Here is a 21,153-nt window from a genome sequence, read left to right as displayed (position 1 = left end):
GGCGTGCTCCTGAGTTTGGACTCAGAGGAGGCTGTGCCGAGGCTGTCTTGTCCCACGCGGGCACGCCCCTTTCGTGACGCGTCGCAGAATAGCCTCACGATGGCCTCTAAGTGTTAGTGGAGGGAAAAGTTGCTGGTCTCTCGCTTTAAATCGCAAGCTGGAAATGGTTAGGCCGAGTGAGGAAGGCAGGTCAAAGGGTCGAAAGCTGGGCCCATTGCAGCAGTGAGCCAAGTCATGGATGCCCAGGAAACGTCCTTGACGGAAGCTGAAACACGACTCCAGTGTGCACGGCGATTCCACCCAGTGAAGCAGCCTCCTCGCTGATGTGGGAAGGTTTGAGTGGCGTGGACAGAAGATCAAACCGGCCGTGACACTCCCTTAAGCCAGAGCCTCGTCCAGAGCAAGGCCCTAACTCTTCAATGCCACAAAGGTGGAGAGGGTAAGGAAGCTGCCGAAGAAAAGTCTGAAGTTGGCAGAGATTGGTTCATGCGATTTAAGGAAAGACGCCGCTTCCGTAAGGTAAAGGCACAGCTTCTTTGCAGGCTGCCAGGGTGAAGCTGCAACGGGAGGCTGCATCTGTGGAGCCACACCAGGAGCGATGGGCATCGTCTGCGGTCTAGTGGTGAAGCCTCCAGGTCTCCAGTGCTAAGGCTCCAGGAAGAGGTGCGCAGGGAGCCCAGGACCGCCACCCCCAAGCCAGAGCACACAAACCTATCTCCCCTGACCTGCACCGATCCCCTGAGAACCGCAGCTCTGCACGCGATTATTTTCAGCTCAGGGCCAACTGCACACACTTCAAAATGAGCTTCTGAGGCTCCAGGGCTGCGGTCAGTCTTCGGTGACTTCTACGGTCGTCACAGTGCTCTCAGGGGAGAGGACACAGCTGCAGGAGTAGCTGACCAGCTCGATTCCAGAAAGGTAGGACCAAGGGGTCAGAGCCACTATCCCAGCCACCCTAGAGCCACGGCAGCCCTGGGGACCCGCCTGGGCCGCAAGATCCCAGCATGATTCTGGGTAAAGAATTTCCACTGTCAAGAAGTGTGAAAATGATTGCCTGAGATATGATGGCCGTATTTTCGCAACCAAACTTCAGAAGGGGCGTGGCAATACTGAATTCTGCCCGGGTCTGGTTTTTCCAGGCAGCACCCCCTAACTGTTTTTTTTTTTCTTTTTGACATAGTGTCTCACTGTTGCCCAGGATGGGCAGCCTCAGCCTCCAGGCTCCAGCGATCCTCCCACCTCCGTCTCCCTCGTAGCTGGGACTACAGGCACGAGCCACCATGTCCAGCTAATTTCCAAATTTATTTTTGTAGAGATGAGGTTTCTCTATGTTGACCAAACTGGTCTTGAACTCCTGGCCTCAAGTGATCCTCCTGCCTTGGCCTTCCGAAGGTCTGGGATGGCAGACGCAAGCTGTGGCCAGCTTGACCGGGTTTCCCATGGGCCTGCGTGTGCTTGTCCCCGCCAGCTCCGAAGCACCTCTCTTCCAACTCCACTCCAGTTCCAGCAGCAGAGACCCAGGCAGGCATCTGTCCACGCTGGAGCGGAGCCCACGCGCCGGGATCCTCCAAGTAGCCTGAGTCCTCAGCCACGGCGACCCCACGTGGAAAAGTCTCGAAACTGGCATTGCAAAGAGGATGATGTGGGCGACCCTGACAGCAGCATGGATCCCATGTGGACAGGACACTCCGGTACTCTGAGTGACCGAGGGCAGGTCAGCACCACCTGGCATTTTTGTCCGTTTTGGTGGCAGGTATGCCCAGCACGTAGGGAGGGCAGGCAGCCCACAGCCAGGAGTGATGACTCAGAAGTTCTGGCCAAGGTAGGATAAGTCAAGCTGGCTTTCTGAGTCCTCCCAGCTGTGGTTCCCTGAACCCCCACTTACTCAGTGGCCAGGGAGGGGCACAGGTGTGGGCGGAGCCGGTGGTCCTGTGCCGAGGGAAGGTGACTTTGGACTTGTGGAGATGGGAGGCCAGGTTGAAGCCCATCTTTTGGTGCAGGGAGAGAGGGACCCGATACAGCCCAGCAGCAGAGGGAAGGCCAGGCCTTGGGTTCGAGGGGAGAGGTCTCAGAACCTCGGGAGCCAGATGCTGGTCTGCATTTCCCGGTGCTAGGAGTCCCTGGAGATGGAGAGGGAGCCCTATGGGTGGAGACGCAGGACTGCAGGTCACCAGTGTGGCCAGGGTGCTGGTGCTCAGGGTCCCGGCTGCAGGGTCTCAGCTCTCCCAGCCCTGCACCCAGGCTGCCCCTCCAGGCTGGCCCTCTCTGTAGGAGGTCTGGGGTGGGTCCCTTATGGAGTGCAGGTGTGGCTGGGGAAATGGTGGGAGATGCCTCCCCAAGGCCCCCGGTGCCTCTTTTGCTACAGAGGATCTGATACAGCCTGAGGGGGGATCGTGGGGGTCGCAGTCATGGGGGGCAGTCCACAGGGGGTGCATTCTGCCAGCAGCCAAGTCTGAGGGGTACAATCCATGATGGGCACAGTCCTGGGGGTGCAGTTTGGGGCCTGCTCTGCTCCACACCCTGCACTGAAGCAGACGGCCCCAGCTGAGACCAGGCCCCGTGTCAGGCACACCATCATCTTGCAGAGAAAGTCCTGTGACTGGGGCCCAAGGACCGCAGAGGGCGGCTGAGCCACCTGGGCCTAGGCCTTCTGGGGACAGGACATGCTTGGAGGTATGAGTTGGTGCCGGCCCCACCGTGTGGCCGCCACCGCAGAGCTTCCAGACCACGAGGCCCCTCACGTGCGTGTGGCCAGTGTCTGCACGGCCCAGGGACAGGAGCGTGTGCCTCCAGGAGGCTGTTCTGAGGCTGCGTGGCGGGCACGGTGTCGCCTCCACAAGGTCACCCTGCCCGGGCTGTGAGGACGCGGGGTGTCGTGGGTGGAGCCTGGCTGGAGGAGGACCACGCTCTGTCCTCAGTGCAGGGAGCTCAGATCCTGGGAGGGGAGCAGGGCTTGGGCCGGGCTGTCCCTGGGAGTGGACAACTTCATTTCCACAGCAACCGCAATGCTTGGCTGGTGACGGCGACACTGGGAGCCAGTGAGACATGCACGGACAAACCACACGGGGAGCCCTGTCCTGGTGACAGCCAAGAGGCCATCGTTTCCTGGGCGTGGCACTGGCTGAAGGAAGCTGCCTCAGGGTCTGGGCCATCCAGTCCACCTCCCTGTGGGCTCTTCAGCACTTCCAGACATTTCCCCGGGGACCCCCTGGCCCACAGAACCCCGGCAGGAGCCCAGAGCCTCCGTGCGGTGCTGCTGGGCCAGGGCCCTCGTCCTCTGCCCCTGTGGACGGCCTGGTCTAGCTCAAGCCCACCGCACCTGCGGCCCCTTGGAGGTGCCTGGATGGAGCCACATCCCGGCCAAGCCCTGGCCTCAGAGTGCAGACAGTGATGCTCTGGTCTCTGCGGGATCTCAGTGCAGGCAGGCGTGCCAACCCTATGCCCACACTGATGGTGAGGCAGACATCGGGTATAAAACGCAAGCGATTGATTGAAGGGGAAACCGAGGCCGGGTAGTTCGCCCCAGGTGCCGCCTGAGTTCTCTAGCCAGTCCCACATTCCCAGCCAGCCTCCCTTTTGGGATGGGCTTCCCTGCTGCAGCCCGAGCCAGGACCACCCCGCCCTGCCCACCTCAGCAGCCGGAATGCAGCCTCTTCAGAGCCCAGAGCACTGTGGATTTGAGCTTCAACACCTGCCTCTTGTCAGCCTCAGAAAGCGCTCACCCCAGCAGGGCAGCAGGTGGGTCGCAGGTGCCCAGGGAGGGAGGGCAGTGGAGGGACAGCTTCACGGGCAGCCACCGAGTGCAGGAAGTACCGATACCCACCCCAGGAGGGGCCTGGAGGGCCCGGTAATGCACCACCCACTGAGGGCCCTACCTGTGCCAGATCACCAGGCGGCACCATCAGGACCCCTTCTTCCCTTCTCTACCCGAGAGCGGATGTGAGGCCGGTCCCACAGGCTCTGACTGACCTCAACCTTCACCCTGAGGTCGTGGGCTGCAGGCTCCGCACTGACTGGGCTAGGGTGGAGGAATAGCACCTGGGCGTCCCCAAAGGGAGTGGTGTGGCGCACGGAGGTCTTGGGGCTCCTTCTGCCCTCGTCATCTGGCCCTGTCTGTGGCTCCCATCCTCCAGGGAGGCTGTGCTAGTGGCAAGGGCACAGAAGGCTGGGTGGCAGCAGAGGCCCCGTGACGGGGGGATGTCCCTGATGGAGGTGGTGATGGTCCTGCTGGCGTGGAGCCTGCAAGACTGAGCCTCGTGTGGATGAGCCCCCCATCAAGGAGGTCTAGGAGAGGCCCTTCCCACCCAGATTCCAGAGCTGCAGTCCGGGGGCGTGCCCGGGACCCAGCATGATCAAGGGCCTGAAAACCTGCTTGACGCCCCGGAGAGCCTCGGCCATGCCGTTCCCCACCAGTGGCTTGATTGGCAGCTCCGGGCAGTGGCTTCCGGAGGGAGCGTCATCAGTGCCAAGTGCATCTCTTAGGAAAGAGACCAAGGTGGCCAAGCTGACCCTTTTCCTAGGACTGCCATCCTCAGATATCAAGGGTCCCCAAAAAGGTGAGTCCGCCCGAGCCGGCAGGTGGTGGTGGCTCCTGGGAGCAACTGGAGACAGCCCTGACCAGTGTGGCCAGAACACTGCCCCCCGCACTCCACCCACTCCCCAACTCCTGTGGGCCACAGCTCAGCCCCTCCACCCATGGGCCGCACCCAGCCCGCCGCTGTGCCCACCTCCACCAGCAGAGGGCACCCCACCCACATGAGCAGGTGCCCGATAGCTCCCCATGCTCCCAGCCCTGCGCCCCATGGGAGCCGTCCCTCTGCACACACCCCCACTCCCCCTGGAAACTGCCCTGGAACCAACAGCACCAAATGCTTCTCCAAAAAGTCCCTCTGACCACAAAGCCACGGGCGCTGTCACGGAGAACTCCGGGTTCACAGGCCAAGCGCCTGCCTGGGCCCTCAGCCTCGGGTGCAGCCCCCAGGCGGTTCCCATCGGTCGGCCGTGGCCGTTGTGATTTCCCCGGTCACTCGGCTTCACTGCCCCGCCAGGTGTCCTGTCGCCAAGGTGCGGTGCTGTGATGACCACCGCGGCCCCTGCGTCCTGCGTGCGGCGCTGGCATCGTCACCATCCTCCGGGAGTCTGGACCCTGAGCTGAGCACCAGGGCGTGGCAGCCCCTTTCCGCACAGTCCGGGGGGCTGGCCCTCCCTGCTCCTGGAAGAGCCTGTGAGCTTTTAAAGCAGGCACAGTGTGACCACAGGGCGTGTGCAGCGGGAGAGACTCGGGGGTCCCCCATTGATCTCAGCCCCCAGCATGGCTCCCCACACCACAGCAGACCGGCTATGCTTCTGCCAGGCCCTGGCTCCCCTCCTGTCAGCTGAGGCCTGGCCACGCAGCCTCCGAGGCCTCCCAGACTGGCTGTCTGCTGGCTCTGACCGGGCCAGGAGGCCGGGTGGAGTCCCCTGCAGACCAGGACCCCAGCAGGTGGCTCTGCCACACTCGGGCCTGGGACCCCACACGCTTCTGTCTATAGAAAACTCAGACCCGCCGCGGTGCACGGTGGTGGTGGGAGCCGTGTGGCCTGCGGTCTTTCGATGCGTGGACCGCGTGCTCTTCTCTGCTGGGCTGCAGGCCTCGGGAAGGCGGTGGAGAAGTCTCCTGTGGCTGCTCTAAACCGTGACCACAGACTGAGCAGCTTGGAAGGTCCGCCTGTGGCCCGCAGGTCTAGAGCTCAGAGCTCGACTCAGGTCTCACTGGGCTGAAACCGGGGCGTGGGCAGAGCTGTGCGTTCTCTGGGGACTTGGAGGGAATTCGTTTTCCTGCCTTTTCCAGCTTCTAGAGGCCACGGCAGTCCCAGCTCCCCGCCCCTCCTGCTTGGAAGTCAGGGCAGCTGCCAGCTGAGCTTCCGGCCTCGTGTTTCCCTGGACTCTGATTTTCCATCTCCCTCCTCTCCTTTGCAGGACCCTGTGACTGGGGGACCCCCCTGGATGACGCAGTGTCCCCACGTTGGGGTCAGCTGATCGTCACCCTCAGGTCCCTCTGCCACGTAGGGCGACGCATCTGCAAGTCCCAGGGTTTAGGATGTGGACCTCCTGCAGGGTCTCGAGCATGCCCAGCGTGTGGGTTTATTCCCAGAGTGGTGCTGCCCTCACATAGTCTCCGGAAGCAGCCCAGTGCCTGCCACGTCCCAAGCTTCACACCTGGAGTTGAGCTTTGCGGCCCAGCTCAGGGTGACCTGTGGGCGACCAGCGCAGGGTGAGGCTACAGCTGAAAAGTGGGTTCAGATGCTGAGAGCGCAGACCTGGGGCTAAACCAGCTGGCCAGGTGAGAGGCCACCTCCTCCGGGCAGCCAGTGACCACCGGCCCATGCTCCGTGCAGCCTTTCCTGCTGCCTCCCCTCTGCAACCTCAAGGCGCTGCTCCCTCCGCGTGGCCTCTCCCCATGCAGCCAGGCATTGCCAGGGGGGTGCTGAGTGCAGGCGGGAAGGACAGTGCGCCACAGTGCAGGTGGCCACGGCTGGGAGGTTTTGGCCCCATGTAGGTCCAGAGTTCTGTAGCAGCTGCTTCTTGAGGGAAGTGAAGAATGATTTCTGTTTGTTTTTGGTTATTCAGGCTTTTCTAATTGCAGAGCTGGTCTAAGATGGCCTTTGCGTCTGCCCAGCTGCCCGGACCTGCAGTGGGACCCCTGGGTGGGGAGGTCTGTCTGGGCTTGGCCAGCACAGAGATGGACGGAGCAGCCAGGTTCTGTCTGCCTTTGCTTCCATCTCCCGGCGGCCCTGCCCCTACCTGGCCTGGATGGAGGTGGCCACAGGCTGTCTGGGCTGCCTCTGCTTTCCCCAGGTCAGCGAGGAGCCCTCCTGGGATGGCAGGGACGCTCCAGGCTATGCCCAGCCTCAGCTCCGTTAGGTCCTAGCAGGACCTCTCCATGCCCTTGGAGCCGGGGGGCCTCCCCAGAGTGGTCCCTGGTGGGAGGAGCAGTGGCTGCCAGAGCCTCAGCCACACCAGCCCAGCCTTGCCTGCCCCAAGGCCACTCGGATCCCCTGTGTCTCCCCTGAACACCAGAGGAAGGAAGGACAGGCTGGTGCTCTACTCGGAGGTCACAGCAACACCAGGGCCCTGCACCCCAGGCCTGCCCAGCTCTCAGCTCTCAGCTCTCCCCTGCCACTGTAAAGCACCCTCCTCCCTCCTCCTCCCTCCTCCCTCCTCCTCCCTCTCCTCCCTCCTTTCTCCTCCTCCTCCCTCCTCCTCCTCCCTCCTCCTCCCTCCTCCTCCCTCCTCCTCCCTCCTCCCTCCTTCCTCGTCCTCCTCCCTCCTCCTCCCTCCTCCCTCCTCCCTCCTCCTCCCTCCTCCTCCTCCCTCCTCCTCCTCCCTCCTCCTTCTCCTCCCTCCTCCTCCCTCCTCCTCCCGCCTCTTTCCTCCCTCCTCCTCCTCCCTCCTCCCTCCTCCTCCCTCTCCTCCCTCCTCTCTCCTCCTCCTCCCCCTCCTCCCTCCTCCTCCTCCCTCCTCCTCCCTCCTTCCTCGTCCTCCTCCCTCCTCCTCCCTCCTCCCTCCTCCCTCCTCCTTCTCCTCCCTCCTCCTCCTCCCTCCTCCTCCCTCCTCCTCCCGCCTCCTCCCGCCTCCTCCCTCCTCCTCTCTCCTCCCTCCTCCTCCCTCCTCTCTCCTCCCTCCTCCTCCTCCCTCCTTCCTCGTCCTCCTCCCTCCTCCTCCCTCCTCCCTCCTCCCTCCTCCTCCCTCCTCCTCCCTCCTCCTCCCTCCTCCTCCTCCCTCCTCCTCCCTCCTCCTCCTCCCTCCTCCTCCCTCCTCCTTCTCCTCCCTCCTCCCTCCTCCTCCCTCCTCCCTCCTCCTCCCTCCTCCCTCCTCCTCCATCCTCCTCCTCCCTCCTCCTCCCGCCTCTTTCCTCCCTCCTCCTCCTCTCTCCTCCCTCCTCCTCCTCTCTCCTCCCTCCTCCTCCCTCCTCCCTCCTCCTCCCTCCTCCTCCTCCATCCTCCTCCTCCCTTCTCCTCCCTCCTCCTCCCGCCTCTTTCCTCCCTCCTCCTCCTCCCTCCTCCTCCCCCATCCTCCTCCTCCTTCCCTTTTCTTCCCCTCCTTCTCTCCCTCCCCAGCTAGCAGTGCTTTCTGTCCCATCTCCTCTCAGGAACCCTCCTGTCCCCCATGCCCCCACCCCGGCAGCCCCTCCCACCCGTCCTCGCTGCCCTGGCCCCTCTCTCAGTGCCCTGGCGCTCTCTGGCCTGCACACGCTTCCTCGGGGACGTGGCTGGCTCTGCTCTGTGTCCAGTGCTATTCCCCGTGCTCACGTGGCACAGCTTGGGAATAGGAGAAGAACCGTAGGCACCCCACACCCGGGTGAGGCTTCACTGGCCACTGTGCCCTACACCCGGCGTGGCAGCTGAGCACTCGGCGTGGCCCAGGGAGCCACAGCCTTGCAGGGCATGCAGGGGCCACTCAAGTGAGGCTGCCTGAGGCCGGCAGTGAGGACAGCATGGGCTGGGCCGCCAGGCCGGGGGCCTGTCAGTTTTCCACCTCTCTGAGCTGCCTTATTTTGCCGCAGAAGGGGCCTGTGTGTGACACAGCCTCCCCAGCGGGGTGGGGCCCAGGGAGTCCCACAGGGGAGGGTGCAAGTCGATCCTGTGAGGTGTCTCCGGGTTCCCTGGGTGAGGTCCGAGGCTGAGGGTCCCGCCTGCCCTTTGCCAACTGCCCTGGCTGGTTTCAGGCGGGCGTGGGCTCAGCTGTCCCCACACTGGTGGCCGTCTTAGCAGAGTCCAGCCTGCGGCCCTGTGCCTGGCACCCGATCCGGCTCCTCCAAGCTGTCCTCACCCTGCTGGGCCCCTCCTCGGGCCGCGGGTGAAATCAGGTCACTGGGCTCTTCCTCGGGGGAAGCAGAGCAGCCTCTGGAACCAGGGCAGGCAGTGGCGCTCCCTGGGGAGACCCGAGAATGAGATTCTTCAGGCCGATTCTAAATTAGACAGAAGCAGGTTGGACTCCTTGGGCCTCGGAACCACGCGGTGCCACCGTCCCAGCGTTTCCAGCAGGATCAGCCCTGCAGTTCCTTCTCAGAAGGCCCAGCTGCCTGGGGTGTGTGGGCTCTAAATAAGGACATGACGGTGGGGGGTTGTGGGACAGAACTGAGAAGGGGTGGGGACAGGGCAGAGAGGCTTCAGCTCTGGGAGGGGTGGCAAGGGAGCAGGAAGGCCGGGCTCTGGGAGGGAAAGGGAGGTGCCAGCACCCAGACCCCTGACAAAGCAGGGGGACCCACAGGGACAGGCCAGGTCCCTGCAGGCCTGAGTCGCCCTGTCCCACAGGAGGCCCAGCCTCAGCCCATGCCTCGTTTTACCTGGGAGAGCTCTGGTTCTCCAGACCTCCAGCAACGAGCACCCTGAGTGACCAGGGCGGCTGGGAGGCGCCGCTGACTGCGGAGGAAAGGGGGACCCCATGATGGGCCCCGTGCTCCTCCTGTCCGAGGGGTCGCTGGAGCTTGTGGGCAAAGCCCAGGCCTTCATCTGGAGGCCCAGGCGGGCAGGTAGCAGGTGTGCCTCCGAGTCTCCACAGGACACCTGCTGCCCGAGGGCACTGATGGCTGTGTGGAGTCCACAGTCGCTGGGCTTCCCTTTAGACCCAGCCCTGGCAGAGCACGGCTCACACGCACCCTGGCGCTGGAATGCCAGGTCCACACCGCAGGGCCTGGGCGCACCCCCTTCCCTCTTCTGTCGTCAGCAGCTGCCACAGATGGGCCCTGGGGCACAGCCTCGGGCTGGGTGGGGGCGTCAGGCTGGTCCGAGGCTGCCCAGCATGGCCAGTGGGGATCGGGTCTATTCCACGAGGCTCCGCATCCTAGAGAGTGGGGCAGTTCCCACCCCCAGGGCAGGCCCCAGGGGCAGGACCCTGTGCTGCTCTGCTGGCGGCCAGCCCGGGCCCAGGCTAGGGTGCAGGCCATGGCCAGACTCTGGCCGGAGCTCCCAGGCAGCACTGGGCGGGGTGGAAGGCCAGGCGGTCACCTTGAGCCTCTTGTCCAAGGTCAGCTGGGGGGTGGGCCCCAGGGCCGGAGTCCCCAAATCCTGACAATGCCCTTGGCCAGTGACTTCTGGGGCCCTGCCCTGCCCAATAAGGGATTTTTCCAAGCAGGTTCTGAGCCGATCTGGGTGAGAACAGACCGCCCGTGCCAGCCACTGACGGCAGGAGCCCAAGAACGTTCCCGGTCCGGGCGCCCCACGGCTCTGTCCCAGCGCGGTGCATGTGCCGCCATTTTTATGAGCAGGCAGGTTCTGGAGGGTTTTGGCCACAGGAGAGCAGTGACCAGGACACATCTGCAGCCTGAGAAGCACATCCAGCCGCACAGGCCCAGCTCCCGGGGGCTTCTGTGGGCCAGGGGTCCATTCCCCTTGCAGGGATGTGGCCCCCAGGGGATGGAAAGCGCCTGACCCACCCCCTACGGGAGCTTGGATGACGGGACCGGTCATACCCCGTGGTGATCACGGGAAAGACCCCAGCAGAGCGGGGCTGCCTCTCCCAGGTGCATGTGGCCCAGCCATGAGGGGCTGACAGATGGCTCCCAGTGCCCAGGTCCCAGGGCAGGAGGTGGGTGAACCTGGGCCATGCACATGGCAGCATTGCATTCAAACCTGGTGGTCTGGAACCCCGATGCACCCCCAAAGCTTCAGGGCCTGGCAGCCAGAGGTGCCCAGCCTCAAATGCGTCCATCACCGAGCTGAGGGCAGCGGCCCCCCTCATTGGCTACCCACACGACCCCATGGACAGCCTCCTTGACATAGTGACACACCTCCTGGCAGGCCTGGCGGGGACCTGCGGCCAGGGTTGCCAGCCCTGCCCACGTGCTTTGGAAAGACTGTTGCTGGCTTGGCTGGATCCTCATGTTCTCTGCTGGAGTGAAAACAAGCCCAGGCTTCCAGGAGGAGGCTACACTTGCCTGCCCTTGGCCAAGGGGAGCCAATGGCCCTTCCTGGTTCCAGGGAAGCCCATGCTGTCTGCTCTGCCTGGGGACACAGCTCCCTCCCTCAGAGCAGCCTCGCTGCCGCCTGGGTGTGGAAGGGGTGGCCGGTCTCTCCTTGAGCAAGCCTGGCTGGGTCTCTTCTCTGGCTGGGAGTCAGAGCCTGGGCCTGACCCGACCCAGAAGCTTCCAGGATGCTTGCCCGAGCCAGGCCCAGGCTCCGCCCTCCTGGCCAGGCAGGGCAGGGAGCTGAGCCCAGGACGTGGCCCACACAGGCTTGGATTAGCGGAGGGCTGGCCGTAGCCCGAAGCCCTCGTGGGCTAGTCTCCCAGAGCCCGTTTCTTTCCTTGTGAGGTGGTGACGGTAGCCCTGACGTCACCGGACAGGGCAGGATCACATGAACAGCAATTCTTGGCTCGGGGCAGGCACACGAAGGGGTCAGGGCTGTGCGCTTCCCTGGGGGACGGTGGCTCAGGATCCCAGGCTGGCCTCCCTGCTGGCACTAGAACCCGGGGCCCCTTGAGTACTGCCCTGGGAAGGTGTGGTGTGGAGACCGGGGGGCTCAGCTCCCTAGACCTTTGCCAGGCTGAAAGGAGGAGTGGTCCAGTGCAACCTGGCACAGACAGCCTCCGTGCCTGCCCCCAGCAGGGGCCCAGCCCCCGGTCCCATACCTTTGCTGGGCAGCTCAAAGGTGTCAGCTTTCCCTAGGGCGCTGCAAGGCTGTTTCTGCAGAGTCCAGGGTGGGTGCTGGTGGCTTTGGGCAGTGAGCTGTGGATGCTCTGTGGGCACAGCCCAGCGGGCAGCACAGACCCAGACCCTGCCCAGACCTTGCCCTGCCCCTGCTCTGCCCTCCCCTCTCATCCCCTGCCTTCCCCTCCACTATCCTCCCCTGCCCTCCCCTCCTCTGCCCTCTTCCCTTTTCTCCCCGGTCCCCTCCCCTGCCCTGCCCTCCCCTGCCATCCCCTGCCCTGCCCTCTCCTGCCCTGCCATGCCCAGGGTAAGGTCCTGCAGGGCACAGCCTCCCTGCCCATAGTCACCAGCAATTCTCCCCTGCCCCCGCATCCCCCCCCAACAGCCGCTTACAAAGGGGCAGACTCCCCCATCCTTCCAGCCCCACCTGCCCCAGGACAGCCTCCTGGAGAAAGTTCTTTGCTACTGAACGGCTCATGGGCCCTCACGGCCCCTCAGCTGCGTGTCTGACAGCGCCTCTGGAGACTCACAGCCGGGACTTCGCACCTGGCTCAGAGACGGAACTCCGCAGCCTCCGTCAGTCACGTGGAGCCCGGCCCTGGGAAGGCCCCAGAAGCAGGGATGTGTAGCCTCACAGACCCCAGCCCGCTGCTTGGGGCTCCCTGGCCTGCGTGCTCAGAGCAGGAGGGGGCAGCCCAGGCTTCAGACCCTGCTCAGGAGGCCGTGGAGAGCTGGCTGGAGTCCCCACCAGGCCCTGAGCGAGGGGGCGGAGGAGTGAGGCAGGATCCGTCCCCGTGGTGTCAGGAGGGGCCTGGCTGTGCTCCCAGTGAGGGCGCAGGGGGTGGAGCAGGAAGACACGAGGGGCCACAGCAGCCCCGTGGAGCCGAGCACCACGCACTCAGGCCTCTCCGTGACCCTCACAGGCCCCGAGCAAGGTCAGGACCACGGTCCCATTTTACAGATGGGAAGGCCCAGGCACCGGGACCACGCAGGGAGCATGTGGGGACCTGGGCCTGGCGCAGGACGGGGGTCATGTCTGCTCCCGTCCAGGTCACCTTAGGGGTGAGACACCTGGGCCAGCAGGTTGAGGCCGGCCGGTCCCCTCCCCACAGACCCTGTCCACGGCTCTGAGTGAGGTTGGTCCCGTGATAGGGCCTGCATGGCACTGCTGAGCGCCAGCTGGAGGGTGTTTAGGGGCCGTGAGGCTGCAGTCAGGCCAGTCCGGGACGCCAGCAGGGATGTGGCCTCACCACCCCTCTCCCGTGGCCACAGCGCAGCCCCACCCTGCCTGCCCGACAGGCTGCCGAGGCCCGCTTCAGACCAGGGTGCCGGGCCCAGGTCCTGCCCATGCTGCCGCCCTCTGCTCTGGGCACCTGACTTAAACCCTCCGGCCCCACACGCAAGGCTCCAGCCGAGACCCTCCGAGGCCCCCGGGCGTCCCCGGGCGTGAGCTGAAGGAAAACAGCGCTAAGCCGTTGAAGGGGTGAAAGGCCGGAGTGCTGCTCCTTCCCACAGAGGCGGCTGGGATGCCTTTTTTGAAATAACAAATAGCAAATCCTTTCTAAAAAAGTCACAGCCGGCCCCGCCTGGTTGGTGCCCAAGGACGTGCCCAGCCCGCCCCGGCACCCTGCAGGCCCGTCCTCCCACCACCGTGGGGCCTGCTGAGGCCGCTGTCCTTGCCCAGGAGGAAGCTCCCTTCCCCTCCGGACCAGCCCAGTCTCTGTCTCCGCCTCCTCCCGGGGCAGGCTCTGTCCAGGACTGCAGAGAAGGTCCCAGAAAGACTGGCCCCCAGGACTGGAGACCCAGGAGCGGGAGCCCTTCCCTGAGTGCCGTTGTGGACCGGACCCCTGCCCCAAGCCAGGCCAGGACCAGGGCCCACCCTGTGCGGCCAGGGAACAGGAAAGCCAGTGGGACCTTGGCCTTGGGTCGGGCTCCACGGGAAAGGGCCCCTCTCCCAACAGGGAGAGACGAGGCGCCAGGAAGACCAAGTCTCGGTTTCCCACAGGAGCCGTCAGCCTGGAGCTGGAGGTCCTGCTGCCCTCCCCACCTCAGCTGGCTCTAGAGGTGAACGGCAGGCCCAGCACGGGCTGTGAGAAGCTGGGCGGCCTCCCCTGAGCTGCCCTTCCTGTTGCTCTTGGGGACGCTGAAGCCAGGGAGAGGCAGCCCCGTGAGGCCCTGGTGCTGGACAGAAAGACCCCCGCCCCTCCAGCCACCACAGTGCTCCCAGCTGGCCAGGGCCATATGCCACCACTGAGCTGGGGGCCCTTTAGGCAGAGACAGGCCTGGGCCCACACAGGTGACATCGGGTGACAGTTTGAAAGAGGAGGCCCCGGGTCACCAGCTGTGACCATGCCTGTGCCCAGCATTCAGCCATTTGCCTGATGAAAGAACAGCAAGAATGCTGACTGACCAGCGGTGGGTGTGGGCTGAGCAGGGGAGGAGGGGCCCCTAGTGATGCTCTGTTGGGGAGGGACCCTCAGCAGAGGGCATCTGACTCGAGGAGGGGGTGCCTGGCCCGGGCTCAGCCCACTGCCTAGCCCATGTCCAGCATCCAGTCAAGGCCAGCTTCTGCCTGGGCCCAGGCCACCCTCCCAGGTGTGGAGAAGCCTCCGCCCCACCTGCAGACCCCCGCCCCCACCCAAGCTGCTCTCACTGCAGCGCCCCAGATTCTGCTTCTGGAAATACACTGGCAATTAAATCGAAAAGCCCTCAGAGCCGCCCAGAGAGGAAAGGTAAGCGCTTACGAAACAGCTCATTACCTCGGCTCCCAAAGGCCCGGGAAGACGCCTGCCAAGGCCACCTGCCCAGGCCTCTGCCTGGGGCAGGAGGAGGGCGGGACACCGGCTGCCTCTGGCCTGCACCCCCCACCTCCTCACCAGGGAGGATACCCCCTCTGACGCCGGCTGCCTCTGGCCTGCAGCCCCCCACCTCCTCACCAGGAAGGATACCCCCTCCCAGGGCCAGCCGCAGGTTCAACACAGGTGCACGGGCATAAGGGCGGGGTGGGTGGGGGACACCTGTCTCTGGCTCAAGGTGAAGGAGGAGGGGGCACTGCTGAGCACAGAGCTGTGTGGCCCCCAGGCCAGCTCCAGGCAGAGAGGGTGAAGCCAGGTCCCAGGGTGGGAGAGGGGTTAACGGGCCCTGGGAGGTGCTGGGGACACAGGCTTTTGGGGAGGTGAGGGACAGGGTGCCACCCTGGGGTGGTCAGAGCCCTGCTGGGACAGTGCCGAGAGGACTCATTCCACTTCCACTCCCCGGACAAGGGGAGACTGAGGGTCTTCATGCCCATTCATCCCCAACATTGAAATGAAAGGATGGAAAAAAAGGGAGAGAGAGAGGGAGCAGAGGGAGAGAGGGAAGAAGGGAGGGTGGAGGGAGGGAGGGAGAAAGGGAGGGACGAGGGAGGGAAGGGGAAGAAGATGGAAAAGGAGGGGAGGGAGGAGATGTGACAGGGAGGAGATGGGAGGGAGGGGAGGGAGGGGAGGGAGGGGAGGGGAGGGGAGGCAGGGGTCTAGCGGCACCCAGGAGTGGAGACAGGCTGGCTGTTCTGAGGGGGCCGCAGCAGCTCTCCGAGTCTCTTCCAGGGCCTCTTGGGCCTGTGGACCCTCACACGGTCCCTCGCCCCTGTGGGCACTTCTTCCTGCCTCCTGGATGATGGTGGGGGTGCTGAGGGTTGGGGGCTGTCTCCCACCCACCCTGGTCTCAGGAAGCTCTGGGAGCACTGGCTCCTTTCCCTGGGCCACGGGACACTGCTGGGCTGATGTTTGCGCCCTGTGGCCGTGGTTGTCACAGCTCCTGCCCCCTGCCCAGTGGTCAGCAGGTCCCAAGGGCCACAGAGTCCCCTCCACCATCTGCCTCAGTTCAGGCTCTGGCCCCTCCTTCACCAAGAGGAGAATGGTGGGTTCACTTGATGCTTGTTTCCCTGAAAATAATGGCCCCTGACTTGTTTAATAATAAAACTGTAGAACATTTATAAAATAGAAGAAAACCAGCACCTCACCCCGAAACCCAGAGCGGGAGGCCCAGTGGCAAGCATCCTGGCCCTTCCAGCCCGTCCCCAGCACGTCGGCCCTGTCCGCTGCACACTGGTCCTGTCAGCTTAGGATCCTCCTTGCCCGGTGGAGCCTGCCCCGGGTCACCAGGGGACAATAAACCCGTGGAAGGTAGGATGGGTGACCAGGGCTGCCCCACTGAGGATGAATCAGGGCGCAGCCAGGAGGGCCGGGGCAGCGGCAGGTGTCCAGCCACAGGCTGGGCGGGCTGGGAGGGGCCTGGCCCAGGAGGGGAGTTAGCATAAGATATGACTAAGTCCTCAGGCAAGCACAGGTGGGGACCTCTGCGGGTCCCAGAGGCCAAGCCAGGGGCAGTTTGGGGCAGGCAGGGGGGCTGGAGGGGAAGAGCAGGGGCTTGGCAAGGTGACCTCAACTTTCCGCAGCCTGGATGCCAGCCTGCAGCGTGGGCGAGGCTGCAGCGTGGGGCGAGCTTCGCTTTCTGGGTTCTGACTTTCAGCGCGGGCTCTGCGCTCTGGCGGGCTGCCAAGTCCCAGGGAGTTTTGTCTCCAGGGGAAACTGCTTATTTGTTTAGGAAAATATGTTAATGGCCTTTTGGGTACTGGAAGGAAAATCTCAGGGCACTGTCTGAAGTCAACAAAGTGGTTCACAGCACAGGAGGGGCAGCCTCAAAGGTGGAACTGTGAGGGCCCCCAGATTGGACCCAGGGCAGAGGGAATTTGATCCAGGATAAATTGTACCTAGTTTTAATTTAATTTATCTGATGACTAGAGATGTTAAGCATGTCTACTTTGGACATTTGATTTATTTCATTTAAAGCGTCTTATCCTGGTCTTTCTCCAGTTTTCACTGGGATATTTGTCTTTTTTATTGCGGTGTTCTTCTGTAGCAAATACGTTTTCCTGTTTGTCACTTGAATTTAATTAATTCAAGGTCTTTTTATAAATAAAAATGTTAAAATTCTATGCACTCAAATCTGTCCATATCTTCCCTTGATGAAGACTCTTTGGTTTATGCTTAGAAAGCTCTTTTCAAATTCAAAATTGGTGCAATACTTACAGATGTATGTGCTTTTAATTATAGAATGATTTGCTTTTTTATTTATCCTCTAGCCCATCTGGAATGGGTTTATGTGGACACTTGGCTAGGAATGTCGCTTTATTTTTTCTCCAGATAACGAAGCAGCTTCCCGGGACACTCACCGCGTTTCACCCTGCGGCCGCCAGGGTCCCTGTGGTTTCCTGCGTTCAGTGCTGCCTAACAGAAGGGCCCCTGGAAGGTGTGTGCACGGCTTAAAGGAAACTTGGAAGACTGAGCCCCTTCCCAGAACCGGGAGCGTAGAGCTGGGACCCTCCGAACAGGAACCCTGCCAGGCAAGCTGTTGCTGAGAGACCCCCACACAGGCAGCAACCTTGGGTAAGAGCTAAGCCCACCCAGAGCAGCCTGGCAGGGGATCAGGAAAGAAAGGACCTGACCTCACTCGCTCTTCTCCCACCTCCACCTCCTGCCAGTTCCTCCCTTTGCCAAACCTAATCAGGAGGCAGAGGGCAAGGGAGTCCCCTGGCACCGCATGGAGACAGGATCCCGGAACGCCCCCGGCACACAAAGTCAGCGCTGAGCTCCTCACCAGCAACAGCTGAAGCCGGAAATCACAGGACGGTGTCTTCAAAGTTCTGGGGTAAAACGATTTTAAACCAGATTCTTTGCCGCGCTGAACTATCAGCAAGTGGGCATGTCGTGTGGCACAGACGCTTATGAAACCACAGAGGGGAGGAGGCCGCACTGAGGGAGGAGTGATGTGGTGAGAGGTTCAGAGGCTGGTTAGCGATAAGATGGGACGCCAAGCTCTCGGACAGGTTGGCTTCCGCGTGGGTGGCAGCAGCCAGGGGCGTGCAAGAGTCCTGTCTCTAAGGGCATGGGAGAGCTACAGAGGCAACCAGACGAGGGACGGACACCCCAAAGTGAGCCGAGTGTCCCAGACATTCCGGGTGTTTCCTGTCCGCCTGCGGGCTGGCCACCAGTTTGGCCCAGACAAGAGGCCACTTATAGACAAAGAGAAACGGCAAAATGTTTGGTGCTTGTCACGGGGCTAAAGGCCAGACGGGAAACTGGAGGGGCTCAAACAGACCTCTGGCTCTTCTGCGGGGCATGCGTGCCCCTCCCACAGGAGAGGCTGGGAGGTGGGAGCCGGGCTGCGTCCTAAGGCAGGGTGGACTCTCCGGCCCTCCCAGCCCTGGGGACAGAGTTCCTCAAGCACATCCTCTCCATCTCTGTCAAATCATTCACCTGATTACAAAGCTGAGAGACGCAGGAGGCTGGAGAGCTCAGCCGGAGCCTCCAAACGGCAGAGCAGGGCCTCGCGCAGACCTGAGGGAGACTGAGGCCTGCCAGGCAGACAAAGCCACACCCAAGTGTGGGTAGACTGAGTCTCACTAAAACTGCAAGCTGCCCCTCCCAGCACAACCCCTGGGTGGAGGGACATGGTGAGGCTGTGCTCTCTCTGCCCTAAGAGGAAAAGAGACCCTCGTAGGTACAGACGCGATCACCTGGGTCTCACCGGCTCTTTTATACACAATGTTAAGCACATAATAAACAACGTTCAGACATGGAAAGAGGCAAGAAAATATGACCAGTACCTAGGAGGAAAAAATAGACAATAGAAGTAGACCCTGCAGTGATCCAGACATTACAGTTAGCAGACGAGGACTCTAAATTAACTACGGTGAATATATCTGTATCGGTTTGTTTCCGCACTACTGCTGTAAAGAACTACCAGAGGGGCTGGGCGAGGTGGCTCACTCCTGTAATCCCAGCACTTTGGGAGGCTGAGGTGGGTGGGTCACTTGAGGTCAGGAGTTTGAGACCAGCCTGGCCAACATGGCGAAACCCCATCTCTAGTAAAAACACAAAAATTAGCCAAGTGTGGCAGTGCATGCCTGTAGTCCCAGCTGCTCTGGAGGCTGAGGCAGGAGAATCGCTTGAACCCTAGGAGGTGGAGATTGCAGTGACCTGAGATCGCAACACTGCATTCCAACCTGGGCAACAGAGCAAGACTCTGTTTCAATTAAAAAAAAAAAAAAAAGAACTACCTGAGAATGAGTTATTTATAAAGAAAAGAGGTTTGATTGACTCACAGTTCCACATGGCTTGAGAGGCCTCGGGGAACTTACAATCATGGTGGAATGGTGGAAGGCAAAGGGGAGGCAGGCTCATCTTACATGTTGGCAGGAGAGAGAGAGAGAGAGCAAGGGTAGGGGGACTGCCAGACACTTTTAAACCATCAAACCTTGTGAGAACACACTCACTCTCATGAGAACAGTGCGGGGGAAGCTGCCTCCATGATCCAGTCGCCTCCCAGCAGGTCCCTGCTTGGACACGTGGGGATTACAATTGGAGATGAGATTTGGGTGGAGAGAGACCCAAATCATATCAGTATCATAGAAACTGCGGAGGGACGGAATAAGCTAAATAAAAAGATGAAAAACTTCAGCAAAGAACTGAAATCTGAAAAAATAATTTATATTATTAAGAAATCAAATGTACATGCCGTAACTGTAACATTCAGTATGTGAAATTGGCACTTCCATTGATGGCTTTCACAGCAGCTGAGCACAGCTGAACGCCAGATCGGTAAACCGGAAAATGGATTAATAGGAAACATTCAAACTACAGCACAGAGATCGTAAAAACAGTTAAGAGGAAAACCAGAGAAACCCGTGAGACGTGTGGCCCACACTCCAAAGTTCTTGTAAAAACAGTTAAGAGTAAAACCAGAGAAACCCGTGAGACGTGTGGCCCACACTCCAAAGTTCTTGTAAAAACAGTTAAGAGTAAAACCAGAGAAACCCGTGAGATGTGTGGCCCACACTCCAAAGCTCCAGTGCTCTCATCACTGGAGTCCCAGAAGGAGAGGAGCGAGCAAATGGGGCAGAAGCGATGTGCAAAGACACCGTGGCCTAGAACTCAAGAATAAATTCATGAATTCAGGAAGCTCTGCAAACCACAAGAAAAAAATCAAGCTAATGACAAACAAGGTGGCCAGGCACTGTAGCTCATGCCCGTACTCCCAGCACTTTGGGAGGCCGAGGTGGGAGGATTGCTTGAGCTTAGGAGTTTGAGACCAGCCTGGGCAATACAGATAAATCCCATCTCTACAAAAAATGCAAAAATTAGCCGGGCATGATAGCGCATGCCTGTGGTCCCAGCTACATAGGAGGCTGAGGTGGGAGGATTGCTTGAGCTTAGGAGGTGGAGGCTGCAGTGAGCCGTGTTCATGCCACTGCACTCCAGCCTGGACAGCAGAGAGAGACCCCGTCTCAAAGAAAAAAAGAAAAAAAAAAAAAGAAGGCAATATTAACATCAGGAAACTATAGTTATACAACAAAGGAAATGTAATCAAATTGTGTCGTAGCCCAGGTCTGAGTGATATTTACCTAACACAAACACTGACTTTGATTTAATAAAAAATTGTGATTTATCCCACAGAAAAATAGGAAGAAAAGAAGTTCATGGGTCTGCGTGGCGGCAGAGGAAAAGTAAAAACCAAGCAACGACAAGGTGGGTGTGTTATTTAGAAATGTATCGGCAAATACCTGAAAACATTTCTAAAAAGAGCTAAAAGGGGTGGCCTCTGAAGGGGAAGAACTTTCTAGAAGTAAGACAGATTAGGTAAGTGTAAGGCCGGCTGCCTCACCGGGAGCTCGGATGCACACCCCGCCCCCCTCTTTTTTCCGAAAGCTCGGACATGCTCGGGCACGTTCCCTTCTCCCTTTCTCGCACAGCATGGCCTTCCCTTAAAGAACGCAGTATACAAGCGGGGTCTTGTGATTCTAGCCAATAGCAGCCGAGTCTTTCTAGCCAATAGCAGCCGAGTAATTCTAACCAATAGCAGCCAAGTCCTGTATGCAAACAAAGGCTTGTAACCTTACCCAATAGCAGTCCTGCTCTCCCACAACCAATCGAGCTCCTTCACTCCCTATAAAACCCCACGTCTGAGAGGAGTCCGCGCGACTTCTCCGGCCCCTCCTGTCGGACTGCAGAAGCTCGCCTGGGAGCCTGAATAAACCCTTCATATTGGATCTTCTTGTGTTGGCCTCAGTTTCTTCCTTTTAAACTTGGCAAGAACAAACTTTACAGTAAGGGACTACAGCGTTTGGTCATAAGCCTTGCCAAACAGTTTGACTTTTAAAATTAATTATGGCTTTGATTAAAATTAAGGTTAATGGATATGAAATATTATCAAATGCCCTTTTGGTATCTATGGATAATCAAATTATCATATTTCTCATTTGACCTATTGATATGATTACATCATTAGATTTTATAATATTAATTTATCCTTGTGGTCAAGGAATAAATTCTGTGAATTTGATGTATTCTTTATTTAAAATGGTAACTGAATTTACTTTTAAGAATTTATTTGGAATTTTTATATCCACATTCATAATTGAGATTGTATTATAATTTGTCTTAAGATACTATCTTTGCCAAGTTTTAATATCAAGGTTATACTAG

General features: G+C 60.3%; 1 long non-coding RNA gene across 2 annotated transcripts; it reads left to right on the top strand.

Annotated features, from left to right (window-relative positions):
* Positions 1-14,069: 14,069 nt before the first annotated feature.
* On the top strand, positions 14,070-20,828 carry LOC105734609 (uncharacterized). 2 transcript variants are annotated; one of them, XR_002477673.2, is made up of 4 exons: positions 14,070-14,361; positions 16,813-17,055; positions 17,151-17,317; positions 20,125-20,828. It is a non-coding gene; the product is annotated as an uncharacterized LOC105734609 (long non-coding RNA). The 2 variants fall into 2 exon arrangements; XR_001111557.2 differs by lacking the exon at positions 14,070-14,361 and having other exon boundaries at positions 16,281-17,055.
* Positions 20,829-21,153: the final 325 nt, after the last annotated feature.

The sequence above is a fragment of the Aotus nancymaae genome, unplaced genomic scaffold, assembly GCF_030222135.1.
Source record: "Aotus nancymaae isolate 86718 unplaced genomic scaffold, 86718_ANA_hifiasm-v0.15.2.pri h1tg000193l, whole genome shotgun sequence".
NCBI classification, from domain to species: domain Eukaryota; kingdom Metazoa; phylum Chordata; class Mammalia; order Primates; family Aotidae; genus Aotus; species Aotus nancymaae.
The sequence above is the reverse complement of the archived record's forward strand: the minus strand, read 5'-3'. Positions and strand labels throughout refer to the sequence as shown.